The 12,331-nt window shown below is 43.1% G+C and overlaps 2 long non-coding RNA genes across 2 annotated transcripts in view; one reads left to right on the top strand and one right to left on the bottom strand.

Annotated features, from left to right (window-relative positions):
• The first annotated feature begins 5,604 nt into the window (after window positions 1-5,604).
• On the top strand, window positions 5,605-8,637 carry LOC109144817. The gene is made up of 3 exons (XR_002045818.3): window positions 5,605-5,723; window positions 7,546-7,677; window positions 8,552-8,637. It is a non-coding gene; the product is annotated as an uncharacterized LOC109144817 (long non-coding RNA).
• The window catches only part of LOC104690410, a 45,924-nt gene continuing 41,581 nt past the window's right edge, over window positions 7,989-12,331 (bottom strand). Inside the window, exon 3 of the long non-coding RNA XR_005601427.1 lies at window positions 7,989-10,372. This is a non-coding gene — a long non-coding RNA (uncharacterized LOC104690410). The remainder of the gene's footprint in view (window positions 10,373-12,331) is intronic.

Genomic DNA, 12,331 nt, shown 5'->3' with positions numbered 1-12,331 from the left:
GGAAGACAAATGCCATAACCCCAAACGTCCCCACCTTCCTTCTTCCCCCAGCTCTATATGCTGAGCATGATGCCATATGGTGTGGGATATCCCTTTGGTCAGTTGGGGTCACCTGTCCTGGCTGTGTCCCCTCCAAACTGCTTGTCCACACCCAGCCTGCTCATTGGTGGAGGGGTGTGAAGAGCAGAAAAAGCCTTGACACTGTGCAAACCATGCTTAGCAGCAGCTAAAATATCCCTGTGTTATCAACACCATTTCCAGCACAAATCCAAAGTATAGCCCATACCAGTTAGTGGGAAGAAAATTAACTCTATCCCAGCCAAAGCAAGTACAGAGGTCAAAAATACTGTTTGTTGCCCTGGACCATAGTTTTTGGTTCTTTTTATTGGTGCACCGACTTGTACGCTGTGTGGATTGGAAGTGCTCGTAATTCCAGGTGTGGCTGCTACCTGAGCCACGCATAATCCTCCTCTTTGATATATAACCATTAATTCCTTTGAACTTTATGGTAGTGGAGCTGCCCCGCAAATTTTCTTCAGTTTCTTACTGTTCAAGGGGAGCCTGTTGATGAAGCCTTCCCTGCTCCAGTGGCATGAGGAATCACACTCATGGGCTCTTGTCCTGCTGGGGGGGACTTCAACAATTGCAACATCTGGAAAAGAAGCACTGTGAGCTGTAGGAAATCCAGCAGACTCCTGGAATGCAGGGAGGATGACTTCCCAAGCCAGGTAATAGCCCTACCAGAGGGAATATGATACTGGATCTGATGGTCACCAACACAAGTGAACCACTCGGAGGCATCAAGATTGCAGTCAGACTGGGCTGCAGTGATCACAAACCGGTGAAGTTTGCAGTCCTGAGGGATATGGGTCAGGCAAAGAGTCGGGACCCTAAACTTTAGGAAAGAAAAATTCCATCTCTTCAAGGAGTTAGTCAATAGGTTCCTCTGGGAAACTGCCCTCAGAGAAAAGGGAGCAGATCAGAGCTGACAGCTCCTTAAAACTGCTTTCCCCTAGAGCACAAGAGCTAGCAATTCCCAGGTATAAGAAATCAGGGAAGGAAGGCAAGAGACCAGGATGGCTGCGTCGGGACTTGCTGGTCAGGCTAAAGGGCAAGAAGGAAATGCACAGAGAGTGGAGGCAGGCAGCACAGGTATCCTGAAAAGAGTAAAGGGATGTTGCTCAGTTGTGTAGCGATGGGGCCAGGAAGGCCAAGGTGCAGCTGGAGCTGAACTTGGCAAGGGATGCACAGAGTAAGAACAGCTTCTACAGGTATGTCAGCCTGAAAAGGAAGGTCAGAGAAGGCGTGCACACACATACAGACAAAGATAAACCATGCTGGCAAACTGGTAACAGTGAATGAGGAGAAGGCAACTTTTTTGCTTCTGTCTTCACTGGCAACCTCTCTTCCCACACCTCTTATCCTCCCTGGATGGTTCTTCAAGGGAAGATCAGGTTTGGAAGTACCTGAGGAACGTGAAGATACATAGGTCTATGAGACTTGATGAGATGCATCCCAGAGTTCTGAGGGAATTAGCTGATGTGCTTGCTAAGCCACCCTCCATGATGTTTTAAAAGTCATGGCACTCAAGTGAAGTCCCAGGTGACTGGAAAAAGGGAAACATTGTACTCATTTTAAAAAAGGGTAAAAAGGAGGACCCTGGGAATTAGCAACCTGTCATCCTCACCTCTGTATCCAGGAAGATCACAGAACAGATTCTCCCAGAAGCTATACTAAGGGACATGGAATACAGGTCCCTTCCAACTCAAAATACTCTATGATTCCATGAAAAATATCCCAATATGGTTGGAGATCAGCCTTGGCCTGTATATATGCAATGTATGCACTTCTTCTAACCACTCTGTCTCTGGTACTTCCTGCAAACCTTGCACAGAGATCCAGGCCTTGCCAAACTGGAGAGCAGCAGCTACTTCTTCACTTACCTCATCTACATCTGCAAACTCTGCAGAGAACAAAACAGGCATTTCTGAATAAAGTATTTCTAATGACCATGAGTGGAAATTACACAAACAGTGTCCTAACATTTACACACTACGTTACAAAGGATATAATTCATCCACCAATTAAAAATATTTTGCCAGACTTTTAAAAAGAAAACAATGTTTTACACACTGCAGGGAGATTTTCTTCCCCCAAAAGATAGCAGGATGGGCACTGATACAGGAAAATTCTCACTAACATCTTTCCTACACTATAACCACTAAGGGTGTTGCTCTGGGTAATTGTTTTTTTGTTGTAAGGCATTCTAGCTACCTGCATATTTTCAAACCATGGAAACATAAAGCAGTGTAAGATCTTTCACTGCTGGCTCACTGGGAGATCAATCTGTTCCCCTCAGCCACTGAGCAGTGTTTCTGTAAGAGCCCTTACCTCTGTGCCAGCACAGCTCTTTCCATAGAGCCCTTTCTGGAAGTCCATTTAGAACCACTGCTTGCATGGCAGGTATGTTTACCTATCTCAACAGACCTCCTCCAGTGCTTCTGGCTCTCCAGTAGCTATTTAATCCTCAGGACCTCCAGAGATAGGAATTGAGCTGTTTCAGAGCAGATTCCCTAAACTGTCTCTGTTAATCTTATTATTGTCTGCTAAGGTCCAAGAATCTTTTACAGCCCAGCCAGAGATTTCTGTAGTATGCACAGGCTCAGGTCAGTGCCCTCTGTAATGCAGAGGCACAGGGAACAGAAATACATTACAAATTATTGATATTTGTTACTGGTATTGTGTTTATGAGGCTGCTGCCAGTCCCTTTACAGTCTGCTACTGGTGCAAACCAAGCCTGCTGCTATTATCTTTATCAGTCCAGAGAAGGTGCAACACCACCAGCCAGTTTTTCTAACCCACTGGGGCAAAAGAATGGGTATTAAATCTGTCTCTGGCCACGGATGGATGGTGGTATCTTACAGTCTTCTGCAGAAAATGTTGCAGCCCTGTAGGTGGTGATGTTAAAGATTGCCCCCTACACTGAGCAGGGGGAGAGCTGCAGCTGCAAATAGCAGCTGAGGCAAACAGGTCCAATTAAAGAGTAATTCAGTGAGGAATAAAACTCAAAGACTTACTGAGTTTCCATTTTGGTAAAAGAAAAAAATACAACTTGCAACTATATCAGATCTACTTACATTATTTCATTATTAGTAATTAGGATACTCTGACAATGCAGACCAAGCCTTTATTAGCTGAAGCAGCAGTTTGGCAGCAGCTGAAGTTTTATTGCTCATTGATTAAGCAATAGATACAAGCTGAACCAGTAGCCTCATGTGAAGGGTATTAGAGCTGAATGCCTGGCAGATTTGTGTGAAGACTTATAGCCACGAGACAGATAGATCTATACGTATTGCCCAGGGTAAAGCTGCCTGAATGACTCTGAAAGGAGAAGGTTGCTGCATCTTGGCAAATAGTTGTTAATTTATCTTAGCGTGAAATCTTTTTATACCTCACATAAAATAAGCCACTTTTGTGGGAGGGTTCGTTCAAGAATATTCCTTTTCAATGCAATGATGGGGTTAAGTGCTGCCTTTTGTGTGGAAAAATGAACAGTCATTCAGTGAACCTTGGAGAAAAACTTTCCTTTCTTTGTTAATCCCGGCTCTGACAGAAATATCGAGCAGGGACCTGAGGAAACATCTTGCGATGGATGCTGACACCCAGTCCTGCAGCCGTCGACTGCACAGCACCTAGAGAGAAGCTCTGACGAATCCAGTGCAGCTATCCCCAGATGTCATCCTTCCCCCACTTCCTAGAAATAACATTTCTGTAGAGGAGCTAGAAGAGGAAAACATTTGTTCCCAGTCTGGTGCAGGCATACTGGTTTAAACCTCTGATGAAGATGAATTTTCAGTGATACGTCTGGTCTGGCATCGCTGTGGCTGAGGTGCAAACATTTTATTGCTGACACTGCTGTGAGAGAACTAATCTGCAAAATAGAGCATCCTAAGCCACAGTAGCTCTTTGCCTCTGGGAATGTGAGTCAGGGTGCTTAGATTGCACTGATTTCTATTAATTGCCTGCTTAACTCCAAAGAGCCAGACATGGCTATTTCATTTAAAATTACGTTTTTACAAACTTAAAATAGAATAAAATATAGGTTATAACAAGAGTTACCTAAAAACTCATTGGACTTCTTTTCCCTCAGTTACACTGTGATGTGAGAATGAAATGATGGAGCCACATACATAAAAGAGCTTCTCCTGAACATTCCTTTTGCCCAACATTCAGACCTTGTATTTGACATGAAAGTCATGGTCTTTACAGAACAAATCTTGCCCAAAAAGTTCAAGCTCCATCTTGCACAAGCATAAAATTGAATTATAACGAACACTTCATAAACTAGTAAGCTTACACTGTGTCCTGCTTCTTTTTCCTAAAAAAAGCCAGGAAAGCAAATACACATTTGGATGTAAAAGAGGGTTTGAGATGGCTACAGGAGAGATTTCCTGGGCAAACAGAGGCATCTTCTTTATTTGTGGTCAGTGAATTTTCCTTTCATATAAACACCATATTTGGGGTCAGCTATGGCAGAAAACAGTTATTGATATCTTCTTTGTTTTTCAGAGAATGTGTGATCTTGATCAGTAACACTCAGGACTTTAATTTCATGCCGCAAAAGCAGCCTGGGTTGCAAGCTAACTGTGGAGGTAGAAAGCAGGTATCTTCTCCAGGCCTGACTTGTTGGTTGTTGCATGGTGATCAGCAGATCCCATTTTGCCTTATGATTTCCAAGTGAGATTTTCCTTGAGTGGAGCCTAATCTGTGCTGTAGTGTAATGAATGACCTGTGCAAACACAGGCAGAAGAACTTCACACTGCAAGAAAGAGCCTCCCATGACCTGTTAAGAGATGCAGTTGTTGAAATCAAACACTGGAAGCACTTTTTAAATGCCCGGGGATGGGTGGTTCTAACTTTAAAAGCCCAGCTTCACTAGCGTGGGGTATAGTCACTGAGTGCTGCAGTGTGGTGCAAGAACACAGGACATTTCCCTGCAACAATCCCATCTCCTGGGCTGAGCAGAGGCTCTCCAGTGCACTTGTTTTACAGTGATTCAGGGACTGAGCCCGAGAGCAGCACAAGCTCTGTTTAATTTCATTTCCTGAAGGCACAGACTGAAGCAATATTAGAAACAGACTGCACTGGCCTGTAGAGAACTCACAGTATTTGGATTTTTTTTTTCCCCACTGCTTGCCAAAGCCTCTGACATCAACTTTACCCCAACAGGGAGCCAGAGGAAGGAGAGGGAGGTGCAATGGCAGATGGCAACCCACAAGGAGGCGAGAATTGCATACTGCACTTTGGCACTCTGTGACAAGGACAACTTTACAGTAACCTAGTTTGCTTACAAATTGAATGAGGATTATTTGCTATTTCCCCCCCACCCATGTTCGGTCAGATCATTGCAAGACAGGCAAAAAAATATCTAATTAATTAATTGACTTAGCTCTGGCAAGATGTATTTCTAATACTGGGAGGACATAACAGAACTGATTTTAATATAGTTAAGCCAGACATTGTGTAATTTCAGGCTTTGATATGGTTTCAATGTGTAGATGAGCTGGGGGACGAATTTGCTTACCCTGTAAAGCAGCAATGAGTTGCTCTATTACCTGGCCTGAATGCCCCAGAAATCTGCAGAAATTCAACAGAGGTTTTGCTGTGCTTTCTGCTTGTCTTTGCCTTCAAACAAAAGCATGTTCAATGGAGACAGACAACAGGTAAGGGAAAAGGAATTTTTACTTTCTTGGTAAGAAAAATTTTCTGAAAAATGGTTCTCCTGTCTACTTCTAGCCATTAAAATTAACTTGCTATCTAAATGGATCTTGTCTAAATTAATTGTGCTGTCTCTGTGCAGTGTTTCCCCAAGGAATGCACTGAAATACTGTTATGTCTTTGCCTGTTCTTGGCTGATTGAGATATTAATTAATTATATGAATAAGCCTAGGAAAATAAAAGTAGGTTTCTCTCTTAATCATGTGAGTAATGGGCCTAATGCCTTATACATAGAGTTTGGCAGTAGTGACTTTGCTGTGTGACCTTGTTCACTACTCCACAGTGCCCTTGTTGGGTGGGGCAGATGCAAAGAAGAAAGTGAGTTGCACAGGGAGAGGAGACCCATCAATACTGTTGGGCACCACAGCTGGCTCCCAGCAAGTGATATACAGGAATGGACTCTGATAGACACAGGTTCCCTCTCAGCTCCCAGCCACAGGGTTGTGACGTAGCTCAAAATTTTTGTCATGCAGCCCTGTTCTGGGATTTATTCAGCTTGGTTTTGCACGGGTCAGTCAGACTGGGCTAGGTGCACTAATGCTGCTTTTTTGCTCTGTGCTCTGGGCCCACTGTTTAGAATCACAGAGTTGCAGGATCATGTAGGCTGGAAAAGACCTCCAAGATCATCGAGTCCAACCATTAACCCGGCACCACTCTGTTCACCACTAAACCATGTCCCTAAGTGATACACCTACACTTTTTTTGAACACTTCCAGGGACTGGAGACTCCAGGGCTTTCCTGAGCATTCTGTTCCAGGGCTTGACAACCCTTTCAGTGAAGCAATTTTTCAGTGAAGTAATAGTCTAAATCTAAACCTTCTCTGGCACAGCTTGAGGCCACTTTCTCCTGTCCCATCGCTTGTTATTTGTGAGAGTTGGTGATTGTTCAGGGACACCTTCCCTGTCCTGCCTGACGTAGCTGTGTCCTGTGCATGTTGGAGTCTGGCAGAAAGCCTTTGGGCAAGCAGGGAGCCTCAGAATGAGATGTTACTTTTTCTGAAACTCCTGAAAAAACAGAACCCCTTTCCTGATCTAGCAAATGGAAATGTAAATGCTCTGCAGGGTGAACATATTCTTTATGATTGAAGTGGACATGACAACTTTGTTTTCTCCTTGGTTGGTTGTTGTTTGCTCATTTCATGAGGCTCCTCCAGGATTTTTAGCTACAAGGAAGAATTTTCTTTCTGACATTTCCCATGGTGTGGAAAGAAACCCATGAATCATATAACTTAACTTGGCTCAAAGCTGAGGGGAAGGTAAATGTACATTTTCTCTGCCACTAACTTACTTAGAACATTATATATCTGCATATATAATCATAAATATTTAGTTGGAACAAGAAACAAGTACTTAGTGTTGTTTAAGAATGCTAAAATTGCAGATTTGAGTTGCAGTAGCTATTTTATGCTGCTCACCAGTAAATGCTTTACACTCCTTCAATATGCCTGTCTCCAGTATGCCTATTAAAAAAATAAAAAAGATTTAAACATTTGAAAAACAGAACTTACTTTGTAATTTAGCTTTGACCTATAATATTTACATTTCAAAATGCAGACTTGATTTGAAAATAACCATATTCCAGGAACGTAGGTGTTACAATTTCATCTATACTAGGTCCAAAACTTTCTCTCTGTATGCTCTGTGAACTTGTGTAATTCATATTCAGATGACTATACTGAGAAGGGTTCAAGTGTTTGCTTCCCAGAACATGAGGAATTCTTTCAGACATGGTTGTGATTTACCAAGTCCCTTGGTTTCCTGTCACAGAACTGGTGGAGCCCTGAGCCTGAGGGAGAGAAGTGGGATTGTCTGTGACACCTGAACATCTCAGAAACATTCAGGCTCTGCTGTTGGCTCCTCTGAATTAAATGCAGAGCAGTTCATTCACTTCAGTGCTGTGTAAGTATCACCTTGCTTTGCACAGTCATTCTGCTTGAAATGATGAATAATGCCTGGGTAGTGTAAATTCCCTGGGGGCCATAGCAAATGCTATAAACTCTGCCAGTGGTATTGAGGCATTTAGGAAATTCTTTTCTTTCCATACTTTACACTGTAAGAACTTCAACACTTGATTGCAAAGGAGTTTGCCTTGAGGGATGGCAGATTCCAGAAGACACACAAATAAAATAGAAGTTTTATAAGTTTTATTAAAGAAGTTTTAATAAAGAAGTTTTAATAGACTGAAGAGATTGATGGACAGGAAGGAAATTCTCCTGTCTGTAGTCTATACAAGATAAAAACAGATTCAAATCAGCATTAGCATTCAATATCAGTTTTTTATATGCCCTCTATTGACTGTGTCAGGGAGATCCTTCTTTTGAACCAGACACCCCACACCCCATAAGCAGCACTTATTTTTGTGAAGAGCATAACCATATTCAAGCCCTGATGACCCTGAAACTTTGCCTAGGAGTGCTGTAATTAGAGCTTGTGTCTCTTTACCTTGAGCTTCAAATCTGCTTAGCAAACCTGGAGGCTTGGCTCTAAAACCAGCATTTGCACTAAGATGCTGTGCTAGCTACACTCTTGGATTTGTCAAAACAATCCAACCAACTCTCATAGGAAACCAGAAACAAGAAGGAAAAATTTGGCCAAATTCCTATATCCAAATATTTTTACAGCATGAGAAATTGAACTAATAATGCTTCTGTCTGGTTAACAGCTGTCAAAGGATGAAAAATAAGCTACTGGGAATGTAGTCAATCACTCACTCCTTTTAATGTGGTGTGAAATCCATAAAGGCATTTATACTGAATCTTAATGTGTTTTACAGAAAAATCACTGGTAGCTGTGTTGAAGAGATGCCAATTTTTAACAAGCAGCGTCTGGTGCTTTCTGGGCCACTCTACGCATGTGCATTCTGTAGAGAACGACGAGCTTGCACTCTGTTTGCTTCTGGGAATGCATATTTAGTAACATTCCATCTCTTCCCCCTCTGCTTGAGGTGGGTCACCAGGACATAAGCTTCATTCTCAAGAAGACATCCGAGCTTCCTCCGGTTGCTCTCTGACGGTGACTGCAGTTTTCACACACGTGTAGCACGGTGGCTGCTCTCCTGCAAAGCGCACGGGCTGCATCCCACAGCCGCGGTGGCACACGGGGACATAGCCACGACAAGTCCTACTGGTTTCACAAGCCTGTTATTCTGAGGCAACAAAGCAAGTGAATCGCCGTTCTCAGGGCCGTGGCCCTCCCCTGTGGGCTGTGTTCTTTAACCAGCAGGCAATGCTGACACTGCCTTGCATGACACAATGGGATATTAATGTGTGTGGAGAGCTCGGTGTTGAAGCACACACAGAGCAGCCTGTACATAGCCAGAGGTGGCAGCTCTTCGAATCAGGATGGCTATTTTGGTGACCAATAGCACTGGGGAATGAAGAACTCGGTGGCTGTGCACAGAGAATGCGTGGCTCAGGTTGTTGAAGGATTTGTGTTTCCCTCTGGCCCTGCTCTTCACTGGGGTTTATGGGATGGATACAGCTGGATACAGCTGCATACAGCTGTGGTGGTCACGGTCTGAGGCATCTTCCTCATTCTGCCCCAGAGGAGATATACTGTATCAGGTGGTGCTAATGCTAATAAAGGCCCCTTTGGTCACCCTCCTTCTCTGGCTCAGCAGACCAATGGCAGGGTTTAGGCCGGTGACTTCTGGGTGGCTGCAGGGATGATCATCCTGCCCAAAGCACGAAAGGACAGCCAGTCCCAAGGCTTTCTGCCGTTGTTTCAGGTGAAAGCACATTGTGAAATGTAACTCGTAACATTCCCTTGTTTAATATCTCCACCACCAGTTCATCCAAATCCCAAAATCAGGCTGGCCATTAAAGACTAGCCTTGATGGCAGTTTTACACTACGTAGGTCTGCAGTCCTGGGGACCTGAGTACGTGACAGCTCATTTCCCATAAACTCACAACCACTTGAACCTTGCTGCCCTTTTTTTGTGACATAGACTCATTTCATGATCTGGGGATCACCTGTTATGATCAATCCAGGCAAAGTTTTTAATTGATATTATAGAGAGACAGGAACAGAAACAAAAACGATCCCATCTATTAACTGGCATATAACTGCCATGCATGGGAATGGTAAAATAATAGAAAAATACAGAACAGAGTCTTGCTGTTTTCTTTTCTGTTTGTTACCTTTACCTAGTGATCTCTAGAGATGAACAACTTCTATTCCTCAAATCAAACATTTACTCAGTTTCATAATGTATCTTTCACATGTAAGTTAAGGCTCTTGTCCACACTTTCTCATAGCTCCACAGTACAAATTATAAAAATCAAGGCAGTAGAGATCCTTAGAGGTGGGATTGCACTCAGAATATCTTCCTGGTGTCTTGTCACATTGAACTCTCCTTTCCAAACTGGGATAGTCATAACAGGTCAGTCCAAAATAGAAAGAAAGTGCCTCAGGATGGCTCTAGGGCGAACATTGGTGTCATGGTTCCTGTCCAGCCTGATGCCATCAGTACAATAAAAATTGTGGTTGCAGCTGAGTTCCTTCCAGACATTAGTTCAAAGTGCAAAAACCATCCAGTAGAACCAGGATCTGTGGAGGAAATGACCAGGGCTGAATAAGAATGGTGGTTATCTCCTTTAAAAAAAAAAAAAAAAAGATTACCTGTAAGTAAATACACACGATACAGCTGCCTGCAGCCTGCTAAGCCAAGGAACAAATTAGGAGCATTTAACTTCCAGTCCCTTAGCTCTCAGAAAGGTATCTCATTAATCTCGTTTTCCGAATGATTTCTGAATTTATGTACTTAGTAACATGCAACTACTACTACTAAATACATCATACCAAACCAACGCTCATGCTTTCTTTGCTCTATTTATTCATTTTCCTCTTTTAACAGATCATCTCCCAGCCTACAGAAGTTGCATCTTATGGTAACATCACATATTAGTGATGTACAAAACTTTCCTAATATGCCCCTGCATCCCAGTGTGCTGCTCTTTTATTCAACTAACCATATTATGGCCTTGTGCTTCTCTCTTGCACTCATGACAGAAAGAAGACATAATTTTTTCATTAAGATCATACCTCATAAAATATTATTTTTCCTACTGGTCAACAAGTTCCGTGAATTTCCACTGAATTCAATAGTGGTGGGGGTTGCTTACGAAACTAAGCCTGAATTCTCAGCTAAGTGAAGCATTTGGGATTTATTTCAGTCCCACTGAAATCAGTGGGACATAAATATAATTTTAAACAAACATTTGAGTGCTTTGCCAAATGCAGTTAGAATGCTGAACATAGGTCTCAACAAGAAACTGTTTTCTATTTCTTACCGTGATAACATATTTTGACACACTGTTATGGTAGCAAGTCAGCCATATCATCTTTAACACATTACAACCAAGAGAGAAGTCAGCCTGCTGTACTAAAATTCATGAATAAGAATCATCTTTGAGTGGTATTTCTGAAAATCAGCAACACCCATTTTTATATGAAAAGTACAGTGCGTCTATTTCCCAAGAAGTCTTTCACTTGTATGTCTCCAAGAAAGCTCTGGCCAGGAGTTGGGCAGCCAGTGAAGAGGCCAGGTGCACAGACTTCAGACAGATGTTTTGCCCACGTGTGGAGCAGGCAGCATTACATGTGAGATGCCCATTAGGTGCCCAAGTGTGTGAGCATTCCCGAGGAATACAGGAGCTCACTGAGGCACCACAAGATCTCCTGAAGACTGCTGTGGCTTTGTCCAGAAGGTTTGCAGAGCCACAGCTATCTTCCCCCAAATAGATCCTTTTGGTGTTTGCTTTTTATTATTTTTAGTGTACAGTTTCACTTTTACATACCTTGGCTCTTGTTATGCATTGCATCGTTACAGCTACAAGACTGAATATTTCCTTGTTGTTCTTGCAGCTACTTTTGTCTCTCTAATTTTTGGAATTTATCTGAATTGTTCCTTAGAGTGTTTGTGGTAATAAATCTTTGTCTGGTTGATAGTTACTCCCCTCGAATTCAGATACTAAAGCAGCAGCTGTTCTAGAAGTGACTGAATGTAGTGTTGTGATTGTTATGTGTGTGTGGAATTCATAGAAGTGTAGAATGGTTTGGGTTGGAGGAGCCTCAAAGATCATACAGTTCCAACCCCTCTGCCATGGACAGGGACGTCTTCCACCAGACCAGGTTGCTCAGAGCCCCATCCAACCTGGCCTTGGACACTGCCAGGGATGGGGCACCTACAACTTCTCTGGGAAACCTATTCCAGTGCCTCACCTCCCTCACAGTAAAGAATTTCTTCCTAATATCCAATCTAAATCTACCCTCTGCCAGTTTAAAGCCAATTCCCCTTGTCCTATCACTACTTGTCCTACTGCTTGTTATTTGGCAGATGAGACCAACTCTCACCTGGCTACAGCCTCCTTTCAGGTAGTTGTGGACAGTCATAAGGTCCCTTCTGGGCCTCCTTTTCTCCAGGCTAAACAGTCCCAGTTCCCTCAGCTAATCGGCATAGGATTGTGCTCCAGACCCTTCGCCAGCTTCGTTGCTCTTCCCTGGACACGCTCCAGCACCTCATTTCTTTCGTCTCTGCTTTCGTCACCTCCC

This window comes from Corvus cornix, chromosome 2 (genome assembly GCF_000738735.6).
Source record: "Corvus cornix cornix isolate S_Up_H32 chromosome 2, ASM73873v5, whole genome shotgun sequence".
NCBI classification, from domain to species: domain Eukaryota; kingdom Metazoa; phylum Chordata; class Aves; order Passeriformes; family Corvidae; genus Corvus; species Corvus cornix.
The sequence above is the reverse complement of the archived record's forward strand: the minus strand, read 5'-3'. Positions and strand labels throughout refer to the sequence as shown.